The sequence below is a fragment of the Mycteria americana genome (assembly GCF_035582795.1).
Source record: "Mycteria americana isolate JAX WOST 10 ecotype Jacksonville Zoo and Gardens chromosome Z unlocalized genomic scaffold, USCA_MyAme_1.0 Scaffold_18, whole genome shotgun sequence".
Classification (NCBI taxonomy): Eukaryota; Metazoa; Chordata; class Aves; order Ciconiiformes; family Ciconiidae; genus Mycteria; species Mycteria americana.
The window spans coordinates 13,011,913-13,030,860 of NW_027445436.1; the positions used below are offsets into that span (position 1 = coordinate 13,011,913).

Consider the following 18,948-nt stretch of genomic DNA (forward strand, 5'->3'; position numbering starts at 1 on the left):
CTCAACTGCAGCTCTCGCCTTCAGACCAGGGAAACAAATGTCACAGGTTTATACACCAATTTCTACCCATTTAACAAATCAGCATTTCCCTCCCATCCTCCTTCCCTGGAGCAGCAGCCACTGCAGCTCAGAGTTAGTGTTACTCCTAGTTCCCAAAGCCTTGGAGATACGCTTGACCTTCATTATTGCCCTGTTTTAATTTCCAGCCTCCCTTTGCTTACCCTCCCCTATAGAGCCCTGCCAGACTTTATCCCTCCCTTGAGACCATTCTTGCTGCTATTTTACTTGGGTTTTAATCACCTTCTACTTTGGTTACTCCACTTCCCTCTTTTACAGCCTTCCTCGGTGCTGTGCCATCTCACCAGCCTTTTTGGGAGTACCAAATGGACCAGCCAGATTACTCTTGGGAAATATCTGCTCTTTTCTTGGTTTCTTCCCTACCCTGGGAAGAGTTTCAAAGCTGCTCTCCCTGCTGGCAGGATTCCTGGGAGCAAAGCTTCGTGGACACGGCCAGCAATGATCTGAAGAGCCCAAGCAACCTGGCATTACGGTTTTAGGTCAAATCCAGGGTCCACCAATTGCCCAAAACAGCCTAACACCAACAGGCTGATGCATCAAACCCCAGCTGTGCCTCCAGGAAGGTGCTCTCTCAACCCCAACCAGCTCAAGGTTGTTTTAAACCCTGAATAAGGAGGTCTAATCCCCCTTCCAAATCTCATGTCTTCCTGCTAATTTATAGCTCTTGTTTTCTTTGCCATTCCCAAACAACATCCAAGCCTTATTTGAGTCTTAAGTTCCCGGCTTTGGAGGCATCCTGCGGCAGCAAGTTTCACAGACCCAACCTGATGGGAGAGCATTTTCTCATGGACACGGCTGCTTCCTTAAACAGACCTTGTGTTATGAGATAGGGAGATCAGAAACATCCAACGTACTTTCTTTGGCCACTCAGTAGGTTAGAGATACTACTGTCCCCTTTTCTCTGTTTCTGCTTGGCTCTATGCCTCCTCCCCAGCTTTTTCCAGCCTCTCTCTCTCTCTCGGTGAATTTTTTCCTCTGGCTGGTAATTGTTCTCATTGCCTTTCGCTCACAGATGGTCCTCGGAGAGCTCACTATTGATGTGGTGCCAGCTCCCCTCAATCCCAGATGCTAAACTGCACTAGGAGACCAGCTACCACGCAGCAGAGACTGCTCCTCCACTCCATCTGCCCTTTCACACCAGGGCCATCACTGGAAGAGGGTTTGCTCACCAGAGCTGCCACAGCTGAGCAACCTCTCCGTCCCATCACAGCAGTTGGATCACCCTCCAGCCCCACTGACCCCCACCCAAAGCCTCCCAGGTCTATCTGGATTTCCCCACCCACCCTTCCTCCTTGACGTCCCTCCCGCTGTGCAGCTGAGTCACTTCCCCCTCTCCAAACCTCTCCTTCAAGCTTTCCCATCCCCTTTGGCCTGTGAGAGCCTCTGCGGTCCCAGCCCAGCAAACCTTACCCACAGAGGGGTCCTCTGTGCTCACAGAGCAGCCCCCAGGCTGAAATTTTTTACAACGAGGGTGGTGAAACACTGGAGCAGGTTGCCCAGAGAGGTGGTAGATGCCCCATCCCTGGAAACATTCAAGGCCAGGTTGGACGGGGCTCTGAGCAACCTGCTCTAGTTGAAGATGTCCCCACTCATTGCAGGGGGGTTGGACTAGATGACCTTTAAAGGTCCCTTCCAACCTAAACCATTCTATGATTCTATGATTCCAGCCCCCGGGCTCCAGCCCTGCTCCACGGGGACAACCTGGACTGCCACCCAGGCAGGAGGGATGTGAGCGGAAGAAAATAAGGGGGAAAAAAGCACAGCAGACCAGACAGGAGGTGAAAGCAGCTCTTATTTTTCACTGGACCAAGTTGTTTTTGGAGGCACAAACACTAGGTTCATTCATGAAGCAGCGAAGTGTCGGGTTTTCGACGGAAACAATGAATTAGCAAGGATTAGCAGTGACAGGATAAATGACCTTTTTCCTGCCTCCCAAAGTGTCCTGTTTCTTTCCTAACCCGGCGGCCAACTGCTCATTGAGCTTCATGGCACTCAGCCCGAGCAACCTGGAGCCTCCAGGGAAGCCCAAGGGCTTGGAGAGGAGCTTCCCACAGAGCCACCTCCTTCCCCATGTCTCTGCACCCTTCCCACCCAAACCCACGGGAGCTGGGGGCTGGAGAGGACCCCACATGGCGCTGGGGATGTGAAGCAGGAGCATTGCCACCCAGCAAGGTGACAGCCCCATGGCCAAAGCCAAGGCATCATGGAATGAAGCTGCATCAGGGGAAGTTCAGATTGGACATTAGGAAAAGGTTCTTCACTGAGAGGCTTCCCAGGTCACAGCACCAAGCCTGTCAGAGTTCAAGGAGCGTCTGGATGACACTCTTAGTCATATGGTTTAGTTTTAGGTAGTCCTGCGAGGAACAGGGAGTTGGACTCGATGATCCTTATGGGTCCTTTCCAACTTGAGATATTCTATGATTCTATGATCAGTGCCCTGCACGCCAGCCCGGTGGGACCCAACTAAACCCATCCATCATTGCTCAACGGCAAAAAAAATCCCAGTTCGCAAGTGCTGTGAACCCAGTGCCTTTCACCAGCGTGCAATTTGGCTTCAGAGCGATACAAAGAAAGTGGTTTGACTTTCAGTTTCTGCTATCTCAAAATCTATCAGAGGAATATGCTACCTTACGCTACCATAATGGATTAAAGCAGAAGATAAAATGGCATTCCATTATCTATTTATTAAAAGCACCACTTGAACTGCTTTTATTCGGCATACATCTACTAAAGAGGCACTCCTTGACTGTGTAAATCAGCGAGCAATTGTGTTTTAACAGCCTTTAGAATGGCATTTCCCCACAGTTTTAGATGGACTACCAGACAGAAAACCTCTTCCAAAACTCACATCATAACAGGTGCGAGCACAGAGCTCTTTACTGCTCCTCTACCACCGAGACAAATACATAATGGGCTTGTAAAACTCAAAGCATAGATCATTTCCACCTTTCACCCTGCTGCATGAATATCCTTAATGACAGGTCAAAATAAATAATTTTGTTAGCAGAGGAGAACTATTCAGCTCCCACTGACAGATGGGACTTCTGGTAGGCGATTAAATGCAGGCTGCAGTTCCCAACTCACTGATGCTACCTGTTCTGCGGTAATCAGTTCTGGCAGAACGAGAAAGGATGAAGCCACTTCAAATCTACCAGTTCCCTGGGCAAAAGGGGAAGAAATTATGCTGAATTTTCAGTAAAAGATTTCAGGTGTGAATATAACAATATCTGTGAACTGCAAAACAAAAGGGAGGTTGTTGGATTGTCTCTGCTCCACCAGAATAAATTGGCTTTTGGTTGGTTGGGGATATTTTTCCATACCAAGAAACATTCCCATTTTTTTTGCCAGGCTCTGCTGCTTCTGGTAAAAAGCTATTCTAAATATTTTTACAACGTGTTTTGATGAAGAAACCTGGAGCAACAGTATTCATGAGCTGGTTATGTTTTAAATAAAATGCTGATGGAAGACAAGCACAGCAAGCTTCACCCTGTGCCGTGGAAGTCAATGGAGGCTCTACTGTTGACATGAGCAAACATCAGATCTGTTGAGAAGAGGGGAAAGGGATGTACTCACAGGCACGGGGAAGCATGCCCATGGTCTGGAAACTATCTGAGTAGATAGACACAGGGAGGGAGGGATGGATGGATGGATGGATGAATGGATGGATGGATCCCTACCACTCTGCTGCCATCAGAAGGACCTCAGCACACACCGTGGCAAACTCAACGCTGAGGCTGATGTCCTTGTTCCTTCCTTTCCTGTGGCCACCCGCACTTTCTCCCTTGCTGCAGATAAATTGGAGCACTGCCTTGCTGGACAAAGAACGGGGCCCAGCTGTGTCACCTGCAAGGACACCCATCCTTGGCTGGCTGGTTGCCCAACCCAATGCACTCCAGGCTCCTGGCTGTCCTTACGTGAGTTAAATTCTGATGGGGCTGACAAACCTGAAAGATCATTTCAAACCACAATCACTTCAAATTCAGCCTGCTTCAGCCTATGACCTTCTTAGCAGGATCTCCCTTCAGCGCAGCAGCCCCAAACAGGAGCTGACAGTGCTTCGAAACCTTTTGAAGGTCCCTTGGGTACTGCAGGGAGGATTTCTCTTAACGGCGTGCAAGCTCCCCAGCTCTGACAGCCCTGCTCTCGGGCTGCCTGGGAGGGGACTGGCATCCTGTTCCCTCTGTTCAGCGGTGTGAAAGGTCACTGGGGAAAGTGCACTTGTCACCAGGAATAAACCATTACACGGAGGTTGTGTCACATGTTCTTTCTGGGAGGATGGAGCCAGCTGAAGTCAGTGAAAAAGCTCTCCCGATGCCGGTGGGGTTTGGATCTGTCCTGGAGCACTGGGCAGAAATGCAGAGCAGCAAGGAGCAAAACCTCTCCTAAATGACATGGGTTATCAGCTGGTGTGGAGTGAGCCCCAGGAGACACCCAGGGCAGGTATCCCTTCACACCGATGTGCCAACCAGTCCAGTCCAACTCTCTCCTTAACAGAAGACACCTCATGACCATACAGCTTGGAAAGTGCCAGCTTCCCAGTCAAGCTAAATAAATCCCTTCCCTTTGCTTCCCTTGACAGTACATCTTATCCAGAGCTATTCTGAAACAAGAGCCACCAGTGGACCTGTGGGGACTGGGCTTTAGGGCTCCAGCTCAGGAGAGGGTGGATGACCCCCTGTGCTTTTGAGTTGTTAATGTTTCCCAGAGGAACTTCATAGTTTTCCACATTTTACTACCTTTATATATCAGGGTGACATTAGAGGAGATTTTATTTCTCTCCACAATGGGTAGCAAACCAGAAACAGGACTACAGCAAAGATGACACGCACAGAAGAGAAGGAAACATCATCTGATCTTCTGGGAGGAAGAAACCAGGGCCAGCCAGCAGCAATCCCTGCCTGCTTACCTGGCTCAGCAATGTCCTAGGAACCCAAGCATGGACCAGAGACCCTCTGCATGAGAGATCCTGCAGAGGGAAAGACCACATCCTGCCATGCTCTGCTTGAAGACCAGGAGAAAGCAACGCAGCCCAGCACAGGGCTGGGAGCAAACAGCACCATGAGCCCAACAGCCACCAGTTTTGTGTAGCCTCACCTCAAGAGGAGATCCAGAACAAGCTCTTCCTCCCAGCTCTGCTGGTGCACACATTTCAGGGTGACTCTTTGCCCAAGCTCAAGTTTAAGAGGTTGTCCAGGGGGTCACCAAGCCAGATGTAGCTGCTCTTGGCACTGCTGCATTGGCACAGGAGACCAGCAAGACAAACTTCTCAGCTCACAGCAGTGGGCAGGCAGGCAAAGGCTGCCTGCACCAACGCTGACGCAGGCAGGGGTGTCACTGTGCTAAAGGGCTGGCGAGCCCACGTCCGGCTCCTCTTTGCCCCTCGCTTAAATGTAGGTCAAGCCACAAGGTGACAGTTAGTGTGAGCGGAGTCATCTCTGCTCACCGAGGTGCTTCCAGCACTGTATCAAAAACTAAAGTGAAGCAATAAAAATTAAAAGAGAAGTAATATGGATCATAAAACCCAAGCACAAGACTAAAAAGTCCCCGGACGCTGACGTATTGTTAAGGCAGGGCATGAACCTCCCCTTGCAGTGCTGCCAAATCCCCTTTCCATGGGAAATTATCCTCGTTTCTGATTGCTGTGGTGCCAAAGACAGGCCAGGCTTTTGTCACCTGGCTCTCCGGTGTTAGGGAAAAAGGCAGTGGAAAGGCTGGGAACTGGTGTGTCATCCCCTGTACACCGCTTTTTGTGCCTTGTCTCCTAACTGGGCTTTGTGGCTGAGACCATCAGCATCTTGAGCCAGCGACTGAGCACACCCTGTTCATGAAGGATGCAGTGGAGAAATGCTAAATAGAATCATAGAATGGTTTGGGTTGGAAGGGACCTTTAAAGGTCATCTAGTCCAACCCCCCCTGCAATGAGCAGGGACATCTTCAACTAGATCAGGTTGCTCAGAGCTCTGTCCAACCTGACCTTGAATGTTTCCAGGGATGGGGCATCTACAACTTCTCTGATAACTTTGATAACTGAAATAACTAGGCCTAGCCTAACAGGGCTGCTGGGCTGAGCTCTGATGAGGGAAAACACCATTTTTTAAAACCTCGCCATCCCCTAGCCTTGCAACGACTGATAACTCAAAGGCATCCTCCCCCATCCCAATACCCCGCTGTCCTCCCACTCCAGAAGGTCCCACTGAAACAGCAGCCCCAGCACCAGGAGTTTAATGGGGGGGAGGCTGGTTTTGATTCATTTGGACACAAAGCTGCGGTTTTAATCACCCTCTGGGCTGGCGGGAGATTTGCTGCCTCCCCACTGCCCATCATCCCCATCCCTGTCTGGCCCTGGTGACCCATTAACATCCCCTTCTTCTTGTACATATTGCCTGAGCACTCCTGCCTGCCCTCCTGGCCTCAATTAATTGTGGCCTGGGGGAGAAGCAGGTAAGAGAGCACTCAAATTTAACTGATCTCCACAGATGGTAAAAATGGAGCTTGATGTGACAAGTGCGGGCAGCAGAGATGGGCACGGGCATGGTGGGGAGGACAGCCAGCCCTCTGCCTCGCTGCCTGCTCAGGTCATGGCCATGGGTTGCAGGCGATTTTGCTGATGGTTAAGATAATTATCTCAAGCGTTGCTTGGTGTCTCGGCTCCTCTTTCCTTGACACCTTTCAGAGCCAATTCCCCAAACCGCGGCTCAAATCCCCCTCCCCACTTTGGGCAGCTCCTCTCCCGTGTTGGCAGAGCCCTTCTTGCCCGAATGTCCTTGTGGATGCCCAGCTGTCCTCATCTCCCATCACTTCATGGGATTTTGAGAAATTTTGCATGCCACGGAGTTTGATTCTCAGGGGAAAACCCTGCTCTGGAGCAGGTTATCCCGGTGAGCAAAACCTCCCCTCCACTGAATCCCACGATCCCAGAGCCATCAGTCCAATCCCACCAGTCCCAATGGGGTGGATGTCCCTTCAGCCACACTTGGACCTGGCACTGCGTCTCACGATACAAGGCAGAAGTTGAGCCCACACAAGCTCTGCAGCTCCCAAGTCCCACGGGAGCCCTGTTGGCTGTGGAGACCACTGCATGATGAACCACTGCATCTAACAAACCAAGTAATGGCAAGAAGCATTTCAGGCTCCAAACAGCACCTTCAGCAACCCTGGTGACACCAGAAACATAACTGGTACTTTCGGCACGGTACCAGGCTCCCAGCTCCTGCTGTAAGGAGCAACAGGTCATCAACAGAGCGGTCCTGACTCTACCCAAAGGTGGTTTTGCTGGAACAAAAGCAAAGGCCACACAAATAGGTTGTTTGGGTTTTTTTTCCTAAGACATTAAACTCCACGAGCTGGTAGTGCCTCAGCATCCTGCAAGCATCCTGCAAGCAATGCTTTCAACGCGAAGGAACAAAAGGCTGCGGTGGGGAGGGGAATGGTGGGAAACCTTACGGGCTCAGGAGCTTCATTTGACACCTGGTGTTTGCAGCACGGGCTGCATTTCATCTTTTCATAAGTAACTCTTAACAGGAAACATTACAAAAAAGGGAGCATTTCAAGGCAGAAAAGTTGGTCTCCAATTTTTTCTTAAATCTTTTGTTAGCAACTCTTCTGGGGAGCGAATCCAGCAGAGGCAATACAGTGCAATGTGCACTCCTAAATTAGTTTCCCGGCACTTGGGATGCTTTATTATTCATTTCCTCCAAATATTAGGTAATGCCTTTTGCCCCTTTCAAAGTCTGTATGAGGGGTCTTTGATGCATTGTGGGACTTGAAAGTTGCAGGTCTAAAGAAGCATTTCTTTTAAGTCCTCTCTTTTATCAAGCATATTCTGTTCTGTTCGCTATAATGCACACAATGGCACAAGAGTCTTGACCTGCTTCATGTCTGATGGGTTGAAATTTCAGATGCATAGGATAAAACAGCCATTCCTAGAAATACAGCTTAAACACTTATGGCTCTATTCAGGCAAATATTACCCAGGGGTCTGCCACGCCACTGAAAAGCTGCAGAAATTGGCTCCATAGATGGCTGACCAATTCAGCAGTGAGAGACAACCCCGCTACATTAACTCCCCTTTTCATTTCACCCTGGGCAAGCCAGGGTCTGGAGGTAACCGCAGCAGGAGGCGAGAGCTGGTTGAAGCCAGATTAATTTTCTTTATATATTTTTTTGCGTGTGTGTGACCGTAAATGTCATTATGTGGATCTGCAAAAGAGGGAAAGTAATGACATTAGGGCACAGGCGCAGAAATCAGTGAGGATTTTGTCTTACGGTTACATGGGAGCGCTGTCACATCTTCTGGAGAAGTAAAATTTGTAGCCTTTAAGACACTGCAAACGTCTCAGATAACCAGGTCTCTGCCTCTGCTGAAGGTATGTGGACTTTGGTGGGTCACTTTACACCATCCAGCATCGGTCTCCTCCACGTCTTAACCAGAATTAATAGCTCTTGTTCCATAATAATTCACTTTTTTTTTCTGTACACAGCAAGTTTGCTAGTTTAGAGATGGCTCCTGCCCAATGATATACAGGACCCAGGACAAGGATGTAAAGTAAAACTTATCCTTGCAAAAGCAAACACATTTCGGTATAAAATTAAATGTTTTTGTCCTTTAGACAATCGCACTGACATGTTTTTACAAAAGTGCCAAGCTGCTATTTTAGGATATTAATCTCCTCTTATCAATCTCCTCTTGACAGGTTAGAACTAGGAAAGATTTTTTAAAGGGCGATCTTGAAATGCAGGGGTAAAATTCAATGTAAGGGCTGAAGAGCTCCTAAATGGGTTGAAGCTGCTTGAATTTGCCTTGTATGTCTTACACCCTAGGAGCAAAAGATGTCTCTAGGATGAGTCAGAAAAGAAGTGTTCAGACTATACAGGGAGATGTTTGTAAGAGAGACGGGTCCTTTTTTTATGACTCCCCTTGCCTGCCCCAGTGCTACACCCTGATTTGCCTGCAATCCCAGCCTGTCAGCCTAAAACATACATCAGTCTTGATAACCCCAACGTTTCACCGGGAAGACCATTTCTTAAGCTATATAAAAAGGAAGAAGCTGATTTTGCATGAGCAAAACCTAGATATGTCTCTCCTGACATTGGCAAAACATCCAGCAGCAGCTCCAGAGCCTGTAAAGAGAGGGACACGTGTGACTGCAGCCCCTGGCTCTGGTGTGTGTGATTCCAGCAGGATTAGCTCTAAAAGCAAATCTGATCCACAGGGATATGATCTCCCATCCCATCCACCTCCTCCAGTATGCTGCAGACCTGGGGAGGCGAGCGTGAGCCTGATTTCCAGAGGTGCTGAGCATCTCTCCCATCGCTGGTATAGAGGTGGCAGCACCAGGTACCAAAAATAACATGAGAAAGTCTCAGCTTGTACATTACCCATCTGGTTAGGAGGCTTTTTAGGAGCCCTCTTAAGTATCCTTATTAAAATACCATCAAGACAGCTGGGGTTTTTGTGCTACATGTGAGTGGTGCAGTGCTGGTCTGCCAGAGGGGAGTTGACAGGTCATTATTGTGTGTCCTACAAATTCTATGAGCTGATAAGGAAACTCCAGCAATGTGATGGTTTATCAGTTTGTAGGTTGGAAAAGGAAATTCTTTCAATCGAGATGATAACAATTCTCTTCCTTTGTGGCAAATGAGAGTTTTTGCTTGGGGACCCTGGCAGAAGTGGAGCCAGGAAAAGGATGGGACCTATCGCTCACGAGTCAACAGAAAGATGCTGTCGCAGCCAACAGGAGCATCTGCACAAATTGTAAGGAGCCCGAAACTGCTCCTTTGAGAGAGAGAGAAAGAAGAAAGAAGCAAAACTGCAGGAGAAACTAAATCTATTTGTAAATCCCAGGCAGAGTCGACACGAGGCAGCCGGCGCAGGAGTGCAGAGATGATAATGGAGCCTGATGGATAGTTCACAGGATTATTAGATACCCTCCAACTCAAATATGCTGAGGAGCCAATTATTTACTGCTTAGTACAGTGCAAACAGATTTTTAATAAGCTGAATTACTCCAGGATTGTAGGAGCTCAAGGGACCAAACCCCTGCTGGTGTAAATCAGGAAAGCCACCATTATAAAATACCCAGTGCTTCAGATACCCGCCGGTCCCCACGGTTATTGCCGTCTCTGCCAGGCGTGCAGGGGCTGGGGTGCATGGAGGGGAAATGCAGCTGGATTTTGAGAGCGGATGGGTGTGAGGGCTCCCGGGGAGGGGGGGCACAGTCCAACACCTCCAGGCTGGTGATTGCACTCAGCTCTGTGGCCGGTGGCCTTCCAGGCTGCCTTGTTTACAGGTGAGGGGGTTGCTGCTCCTAGGAAGATAGGCTGAGTTTATTTTCTAGCTGATTGCAGAGAGGCAGCAGGGAGGGAGTGGGAGGTGTGGGAGCCAGAGAGGAGTTTGGTCTCCGCTCCGGGCCCTGATTAGCACCTGTTTTGGAGTCAGCGATGATCCTTGGGAACAAAGCATTGCTTCTCAGGCTCTTCTGCTGGGAGGGGTGCTGGGGGGAAGCAGGGTCTCAGCACCCTCCCTGCCCACCTTGCCGGGAGGTGACCCTGCAGACACACCGGCCCCTCACCTGGGCTGCTCTTGCAGCCAGAGGAGAGGGACAGACTTCTAGCTCATCCTAGGGTGGATGCCCAAACTAGAACAGATGTAACATGGGCTAAAAACATCCCCACTGACTATAAAGGGCCTCTAAGTTGTTAAATGTCTGAAGAAGAGTCCTTCCTGAAGCCCCTTCTCATCTCTGCCTGTATCATCTAAGCTCATACCTATACTATAAGGAGCTGACATGAGTCTTAAAATCCACATCTCCCCATGATCCACCCACCACCAGCACTGCTCCTGCATGTCCACGTAGTCCAGGCTACAGCACAGACCCAAGAATAGATATAAGGAAGAAATTCTTTATGATGAGGGTGATGAAACACTGGAACAGGTTGCCCAGAGAGGTTGTAGATGCCCTATCCCTGGAAACATTCAAGGTCAGGTTGGACGGGGCTCTGAGCAACCTGATCTAGTTGAAGATGTCCCTGCTCATTGCAGGGGGGGTTGGACTAGATGACCTTTAAAGGTCCCTTCCAATCCAAAGCATTCTATGATTCTATGATTCTATGATTCTATGATAACCCAGCACTTATGTGCTCCTCAGCATCCATAATGCATGTGCAGCATGGGGCCCAGGGGAGACATGGGGATTCAGTCCCTGATGGATGAGGACCTGTGGGGACTCACAGCATGGCTCTGCTAAGGGTTTGACCAGTGCAAACCAGGCAGTTGCTCATGAGAAGATGGTGTAAAAAGACTGGCCTCCCACCTGGTACAATGCAAGATAACTCAGTTCAGCAACATCAACTCAGGATCTGGCTCTGGAGTATCTGAACCAGCTTAGATGATAAAAAAAGGACGCTCCTTTCTTCCTATTCAAGACCTCTAGGCAAACACCCAAGCCACAGCCTCCTGTGTGACAGCTGAAGAAAACAGGTCTGGAGAGGACCTTGAAATGTGACTGGGTCTGCAACAGGGCCAAGAACAACAAAAGCCAAAAGCACTCCAAGTATTAACAAATATTGTTGCTCAGCGCACTCCCATGCAGCTGCCAGTGTATCTGCCACCTGCTCTTTCCAGCACTGCAGCACGGAGAACACACATCTTCTATGGATTTACAGAAAGAGCAATTAGCGGTTCGGTCATTGACAATAGCAGAGAATCATGATGGTGGTAAAGCTGATTTGTGCTGATCCATCAACATGACAAACTACCTCCTCTCCCGCAGGAGTCCCCAGTAACTGAAGGGCAGGATCAGACCCCCAAGACCCCAGAAAGACATCAGGACAGCCACTTTGTACTCCTCAACTTGCGTGATGCTTGCGAGGAGCCACCAGCTCTCCCCACAAAGTCACCAGCTCAGCACACCCGAATGTGTACTCACCGGTACCCTTGTTTTTGTTTCAAATCTCCAGCGATGCTCCCTTTGCTCCTCTGACCATTTCCTAAGGAACAATGGAGAGAAAAAAAACCAAAAAAACCTTCATCAGATCCAGAACTGAGCTTCTGGTTAAGAAGGGCCGGCTCTGGAGAAACCTTCTGCCGGGATGATGAGAAACCACTGAACTAGGCCTGCTCCTGCTCTCCTACCACCCATGTTTCCATGGTCAGTTCAGCTGTTTCTCTGCTCATCACCCTTCCCTCATGCCTATATCACAAAATCACCTAGCAACACCATGCCATGGAGGTGCAAACCCAACCCATCCTCCCGCTGTATCACATCTCCTGTAACAGTTGGGAGATGAACAGTCCAGAAACAGATCCCATCAAAGCAGCGTTGGCTGCTTCACCCATCCCACCCCCAGCTAAACGTTACACCTTGGTCCCTTTGGGATTATCAACTTCCCGGGTCTTCCTACACCCGTAGCTCGGTTGTCAGTGGTAGCTCGGTGGTATCCACAGTGGTACCCGCAACAAACCCTCGTCCCGCAGGTGATGGGGTGCAGAGGGAGAAGGCATACGACTGGCATCCCCTCTGCCCATACAAGTCCTCCGCCCCTCTTAGCTTGGGAAAAACTTTGGAAAAATGAAGCTCTACAGAAGCTCCTGGCCATCACTTTGCACTTGCAAATGATGGAGACAGCAGGCTGGCATTTCTGAACAGGGAGCTGACACCTCCATGCAGGAGGTGTTAGGTGAGTAGGACTGTCACCAGCATGTGCCAGAGGAGATAATGTAACACACTGATGGCTGCTAACACAGGCTACAGGGTAGCTAGCGAGGGACGAGGTGGCCAGCAGTTGGGCTGGAGGTGGACAGGACTCAGAGGGCTGATGAAGGAGATCAGCATGAGCATGCTTTGGGGGACCTGACTCTTCTTCAGCACAGCCTCAAGGTGTGAGACTCCCACCAGTTGGCAGCCATCATATTAACAGGATCCAGAGCCCCCCTAATACAGCTGGGAGTGGTGGCCCAGGTCTCCTCCTGGGTAAGGACAGAGAGGAAGACCACTGTGGCTGTTACAAGACCAGGGCAGCTGGGCACACATGCTATGGGAGTACATAGCTAGAAATTGCTCCTGTGGTTCAGCAGTCAGCTGGAGAGGCGGTATTTGTGTGCAAAAGAAGCGATGAGCTCATGATCTGGGGTATTTTCCCCAAAATGGCACCACTAGCTTACACCTGTCCTTAAACCTGGGTTTGTACCTGAGTTTTGGCCAGGGTCAAGGGGTTCCCACCAACTAGTGGAAGCTGCAAGGGAAAAGGGATCTCTCTGCCAAGGCTTAGTGGTGTGCAGTCAACTGGGAGTTACTCAAAGCGAGGAAATGGCTGTTTATTGTGTGCAGTCTCTGAATTTGCTGCGTTTGACATGGGCAGAGCCAATGCAGTGCATTCCCATTCAGTAAATTTTACATGAGAAGTTTGAAACCAAGGCAAGGAGACACTTGTTATCATGGGTCAGCTGGAGATGGAGACGCTGCCTCCTCTTCCCAGGGTCCCCGAGCAGATCCCAACTGAATCAATCACCTCAGCATCTCCTCCTTTCCTTCTCCAGGCAGCCCTTGGCATGGGTTTACTGGGGCAGAGTCCACCAGCGCTAGTTCCCACTACCTGTGACATAGGCAAACAACTGGGAACCCTCTCCCACCCTCTCCCTCCTTTTATATGGAGACTGTATCCACCTTGATCTTGTGTCAGCCTTTATGGGATTCTCTCTCATGGGAAAGTGCCAACAACATTTTTCAAGTCAGGTTGACACCTGGATGCTGTCCCGGGACCAAGGAACCAAGGGGCTCTGACCACCCCACCCATTTTATTAAACTGGTAAGATAATTGCTGTGTGTGCACACTCAAGGAACAAAGAAAAACCACAAAGGGTAACCTTTGTGATAGCCTGTATTTTTCTTTTTTGTACTTCTACGACCATCAGTACGAGGACATTTATGCAGTAAGCAATGCATGGAGCACAGGTGACTGGTAGAGCACACAGTGGCTGCAGACCAGCCCAGTGACTGCAGCCATGCAGGCTGGCCAAGCTCCAGGGCCATGATCAGCCCCAAGAAGGGGACTTCTCTGCAGCTAATGAGTCCATCTGCTTTCAAGAGCACCCAGCTGCTCTGACCTTGTGCACTTAAGCACGACCTCCTTCCTTAGCCCCAGCCCCAGTTCAGATCATTAGCTGATGAGTAACTGCCACTGCTGACTACTAATGGCTCGTTTGCTGCTCAACAGCCAAAAGTGATCAGCAAGGGGGCAAAGAGCTTAATGCAGGCCACTGTCAACATGCCCACGTGGGTGGGTGCCATCATCTTTATTTTGGGCAAAATTCCCAGGGAAGGCTGCAAAAATCCTGTGACACCCTGGCTTCATGCTGGAGCTCATCAGCTCTGCTAAGGTCAATGCACAACCTCCTCCCGGTGTCAGGGCAGGGGCTGGCACCGTATTTCCCTTGAGCGATGCTGGGCTTCAGCTTTAACTTCTACTTAAAGTTGTCTCCTCCTCTCTACAGGCAGAGCCCTGCGTTGCGGCTTCTCCCCATGGCAAGGGGAACTCAGGGACGCAACAGCTTGCAACGCAACATCTAAAAAAATCACTGTTTGAGGCTCAGGAGAATCCTCATGGGATGAGGCTATAAATGGGAGTTTCTGGGCTAAGCAAAGGCTGCACCTGAATTACAGTTTCATTAACCCATTGCCATGAAGAGGGGCCTGAAGAACAGTGCCTGTGAACAACCACACTCGTGGTCCACCCTCTGAGCCAGCAAACAGGGAGCCAGACAGGATGCCCTGGTACCCTTGTAGCATTTTCCAAAATAGGATGGGCATTGCTGAGAGCAGCCCAGGCTTCGTTCTCCCATTCCCAAAACACATATGGGATGAAAAGCTATAAAGCAAATAGGCTTGCCTGTGGCTTTCCCCTCAGCCACAAGGTCCCTTTTAGCTTCTCAGGGTGGTTTCTAGATGAATCGAACACACCCTCCTGGATATGACGTTAAGGTTTCTAATTACCCTCCTTGAATACATCACTAACATGCCACATCAGCTCACTTGTGGGTCTGTTCCTCCCACCACGTGTCTCTAGAAGGGGAGCTTCTGCCTCTCTTTAGCACACTGACCTCTCCATCCCCTGGCTGGGATGAGCTGCAGAGCTGGGAAGGACAGTTCCCAAGCAGCCTGGTGATGGGGCATGCTTGTCCTGCTCTTGAGGTCAACCCCACATGAAGAAACAGCCCTTCTCCAGGGTGCCTACACTGGGGACAGCCCTATCCCCCACAGAACAAGCACTCACATACTCCCAATGGACCATCCTCCAAAGAGTCCATCCATGCTCTAGCCCTGACCAGCCAGCAGTCAGAATTTAGCTCACCTGAAGCACAGTGTAGCCCTGATCTGACAGCCAGGGACAGCCTGATAAATCTGCACCAGTCCCTGGCATGCCAGGTAGGATTCAACTCCAGATTAAGGCATCTCAGTTGGGGTGCCCACACGTAAATCCTGGATTTAGTTGCCTAAATGCGGGTTCCCATCACCACGTTGGACTCCCTAAGCTATCCAAGACCTGTGCTTGGCTTTGCCAGATATGACCCTGGACCTGCATCCCTCTTGATTGACAGCTGGAGGCTAAATAATATGTCTTAGGGTAAAACTAGACACTTAGGTCTAGCAGCTGAATCATGACTTCCATGGGTGCTGGCTTTCCCAGCTCTTATTGCAGTCCATGGGGATGCAGTCAGCACAATCTGGGGTGTCTGCAAGAGCTATTCAGTTACTCAAACATCATTATCTACTTTGGGGTGTGAAACACCCTCCAAACTCTACTGACTGCACTGACCAAGTATCCACCAGCTATAACAGAAGATTAGTTCATATTTTTATTTTCCACTGCAGCCCACCTCCAGCTCCTGGTCCAAGTTTCAACAACTCCAAAATAAAACCCATTTGCATTAGAAGAGGATGCCCTCCAGCCCTGCACTCTCAGGCCCCTGCTATGATGAGTGGCACAGTCCTGGCACATAAACACTTCCAGGATGGTTACAGTGTTTGTGTGCCTCCTGCATAATATCACTGAAGAGAATAAATTTGACAAAGAAAGGAGAAGGAACAACTGATATGCAAACGCATGTCATGAATCATTCACCAAATGGAATTTGCTCTCTAGTTTTCAAATAATCTTGGAGGTTGCTTCCAAAGTGCCGTTTGCTAGCCCTCTGTTAATCTGGAAAGCAGATGCTGCTACAGGCTGTATTACAGCATCTTCAATAAATCCCCATCAAATATTACTTTAAAATGCCCAGGACTTTTGCAATCAGTTTTTTTCATCTTCTTGGCATACCTGAAAACCAAACATCATAAAACACCTCTGCGGTGATTCAGCTTTAATGAACAAGCCTAAGCCTGGGGAAGAGCTCATCTCACATCTCCCCTCATGCCCGGGTGACCCCAGGCTCCTCCCAGAGGACTCTGCCCACTTCCTTCATATGCTCTCAAGAGTCTTTGACCTTACCAGACACATTAGTGAATTAGGAAGGTGCCAGAACCGTTTTCTAGCAGGCTTAATAATTGCAAGCAAAATATGGAGCTGCAGGCAAACACTGCCATGTTGTCAGAGAGAAATGGGAGTGAACCCTGGCTTCAGTGAAGACAAGGAGAAAACTATGAAGTGCTGCCTTCCCATGCCAGCCTGAGCATCTGAGGTGTCCTGATAGTGATGAAATGACAGACTGGCCCCTTCGCCATCTGCAAAAATAAAGCTATAGCTTCCTTTAGCAATGCTCACTGGCCAGGTGGGCAGACCGGGGTGGCCCCATCCCTTCTGGAGGTGCATGGAGGTAGGTAAGAAGACATCTGACCATGGTGCATCAGGACCTGCAGTGCAACCACAGAGCCTGGCCGTGGTGAAACACCAGAGCACATGACATCGGGTGTGCAAAACCCATGCCACGCTGCCTTTTGGGGATAATTTTCCTTCCAGCCATTCAGTTTTATGTCGAGATACTGAAATACATGGTGGGAAGGAGACACTCAGGGTCATAGACCCCTCGTGTACCTGCAGAAAAATGCTAGTTAGCTAGACTGGGCTAGTTAGCTAGAGTCCATCAGCAAAGGAGAGAAGCTACAGCAAGATCCACCTGATCTCAGCTAGATATCTACCTTAGGAGAAGAGAAACCACACCACTGAAATTGTGCTTACTGCTCTCCGTCAATGGTGAAGGCAGCCCAGGCAACTAGGGAAGAGGTGGCTATCATCCAGGTATCTAAATGCGGACAGAAGAATCCCACCTTGCCAGAAAATACTCTGCTCAGCTAAAAACCTCGTTTCTGTCAACTAACAGAGCAACTTCAGAGCCTGAGCCTTGCTGAAAGTCTGTGTTGCCTCGAATAGGGCAGTGTCCTGGAGAAGCTCACTGGAGTCAAGGGAACCAAGTCACCCACGTCCCTGCAGAAAATCCCACCTGGCAAACATCTTTTGGAAAGGCACATCTATCACGCACTGCCACACGTGGATGTTTCATTGCCTAGGAGAGCGTTTGTGATGATTATTGCCATTTTTAATGGCAACTCATTTTCGTGTGTGGATAAAGGGTGCTTTGGCTCGTAGGATCCTGATGGTGCCAGCGTGGGTAGATGGTGGCAGCACCCATGGTAGATGCCAGGGCACCACAGGGGCAGAGCGGTGGCACAGGGTTCTCCTTGCTGGACCAGGGCTTGCCAGGGACTGTGCCTTCCAGCCAAAAATGCCATGAGACAGCTCATCCCTCCCAACCCGGGGAGAAATGAGTGCGTGGATCATGCTCAGGAGGAGGAGTGGTCTTTGGGCTGACATCCTTTCCCATCTCCAGCCCTCAATTTTCCCCTTCCTGTGTGAAAATAGAAACAATGACGTCAGCCGTGGTTGGAAAGGGCTTTGAAATCTACAGACAAAAAGTGGTAGATAAGATGGCGCTGCATTATTCTAGTAACGGAGGGAGAGGGAAAGCCAGTAAAGGGGGAAAAACCCCACGTAATAAATAATAGTCTATAAATTACATAAATTGAATGCATTAAAAAACCAATCCTCCGAGAAGCAGCTGCTTCATTCTTTACTGTTGATAGCATCAATATAAGAGGGGAAATTACCACCTTGTGTTCTGCAACACATCACACCGACTTTCCTTTACAAACTCTAATGTCCCCTGATTGCAAAGTCAATTTAAAATTTACCATAAAACACAGAATCTCATAAACTTTACAACCCCAATCAAACTCACTCAGTGCTTTCGCCCAGATCAAACACATAGGCACCTGCTTCACTCTCCGATGTGGATATACGACAACACGCTGCAGACAGCAGATGGGAGAGCAGACCAGGGCATCACAGCGGAGATCTGCCTGTCCTGGCCAGCCCGGTGGAAGAGAAACAAGACAGGTTGGAAAACAAGCTGGCAAATGGCTCTGTTGGAAGTACCCTCAGATCTCCAGGAGACAGCTCATCCCATGTACCAGCAGGATGAAGGGTAGCCAGAACCATGATTTATGATGAGGGTGGTGAAACACTGGAACAGGTTACCCACTGAGGCTGTAGATGCCCCATCCCTGGAAACATTCAAGGTCAGGTTGGACAGAGCTCTGAGGAACCCGATCTAGTTGAAGATGTCCCTGCTCATTGCAGAGGCGTTGGACTAGATGACCTTTAAAGGTCCCTTCCAACCCAAACCATTCTATGATTCTATGATTTTATAACCAAATACGATGTGACCTTGAGCGCAGCTGGGGAGCTGTAGCTCTGGTGTCCTCGAGGTGGGACCAGCATCCCGTGATGCTGAGCCAACCTCCCTCCTTGCACTGGGACATGTTTAAAATTCAGCTGGTTTTGAGCCCTTTTGCAGGCTCTGATGCAAAACCCTAAGTC

At 49.5% G+C, this 18,948-nt stretch overlaps 1 protein-coding gene across 6 annotated transcripts in view; it reads right to left on the minus strand.

Annotated features, from left to right (window-relative positions):
* Positions 1–18,948, minus strand: part of ZBTB7C (zinc finger and BTB domain containing 7C) — a 173,002-nt gene that overhangs the window by 57,998 nt on the left and 96,056 nt on the right. For 4 of the 6 annotated variants that reach the window (XM_075488795.1, XM_075488796.1, XM_075488793.1 and 1 more), the window contains one exon: positions 12,006–12,066. The exons of the other annotated variants lie outside the window; for them this stretch is intronic. The gene's annotated coding sequence lies outside the window, so the exon portion shown is untranslated. The remainder of the gene's footprint in view (positions 1–12,005; positions 12,067–18,948) is intronic. 6 annotated transcript variants of the gene reach the window in all.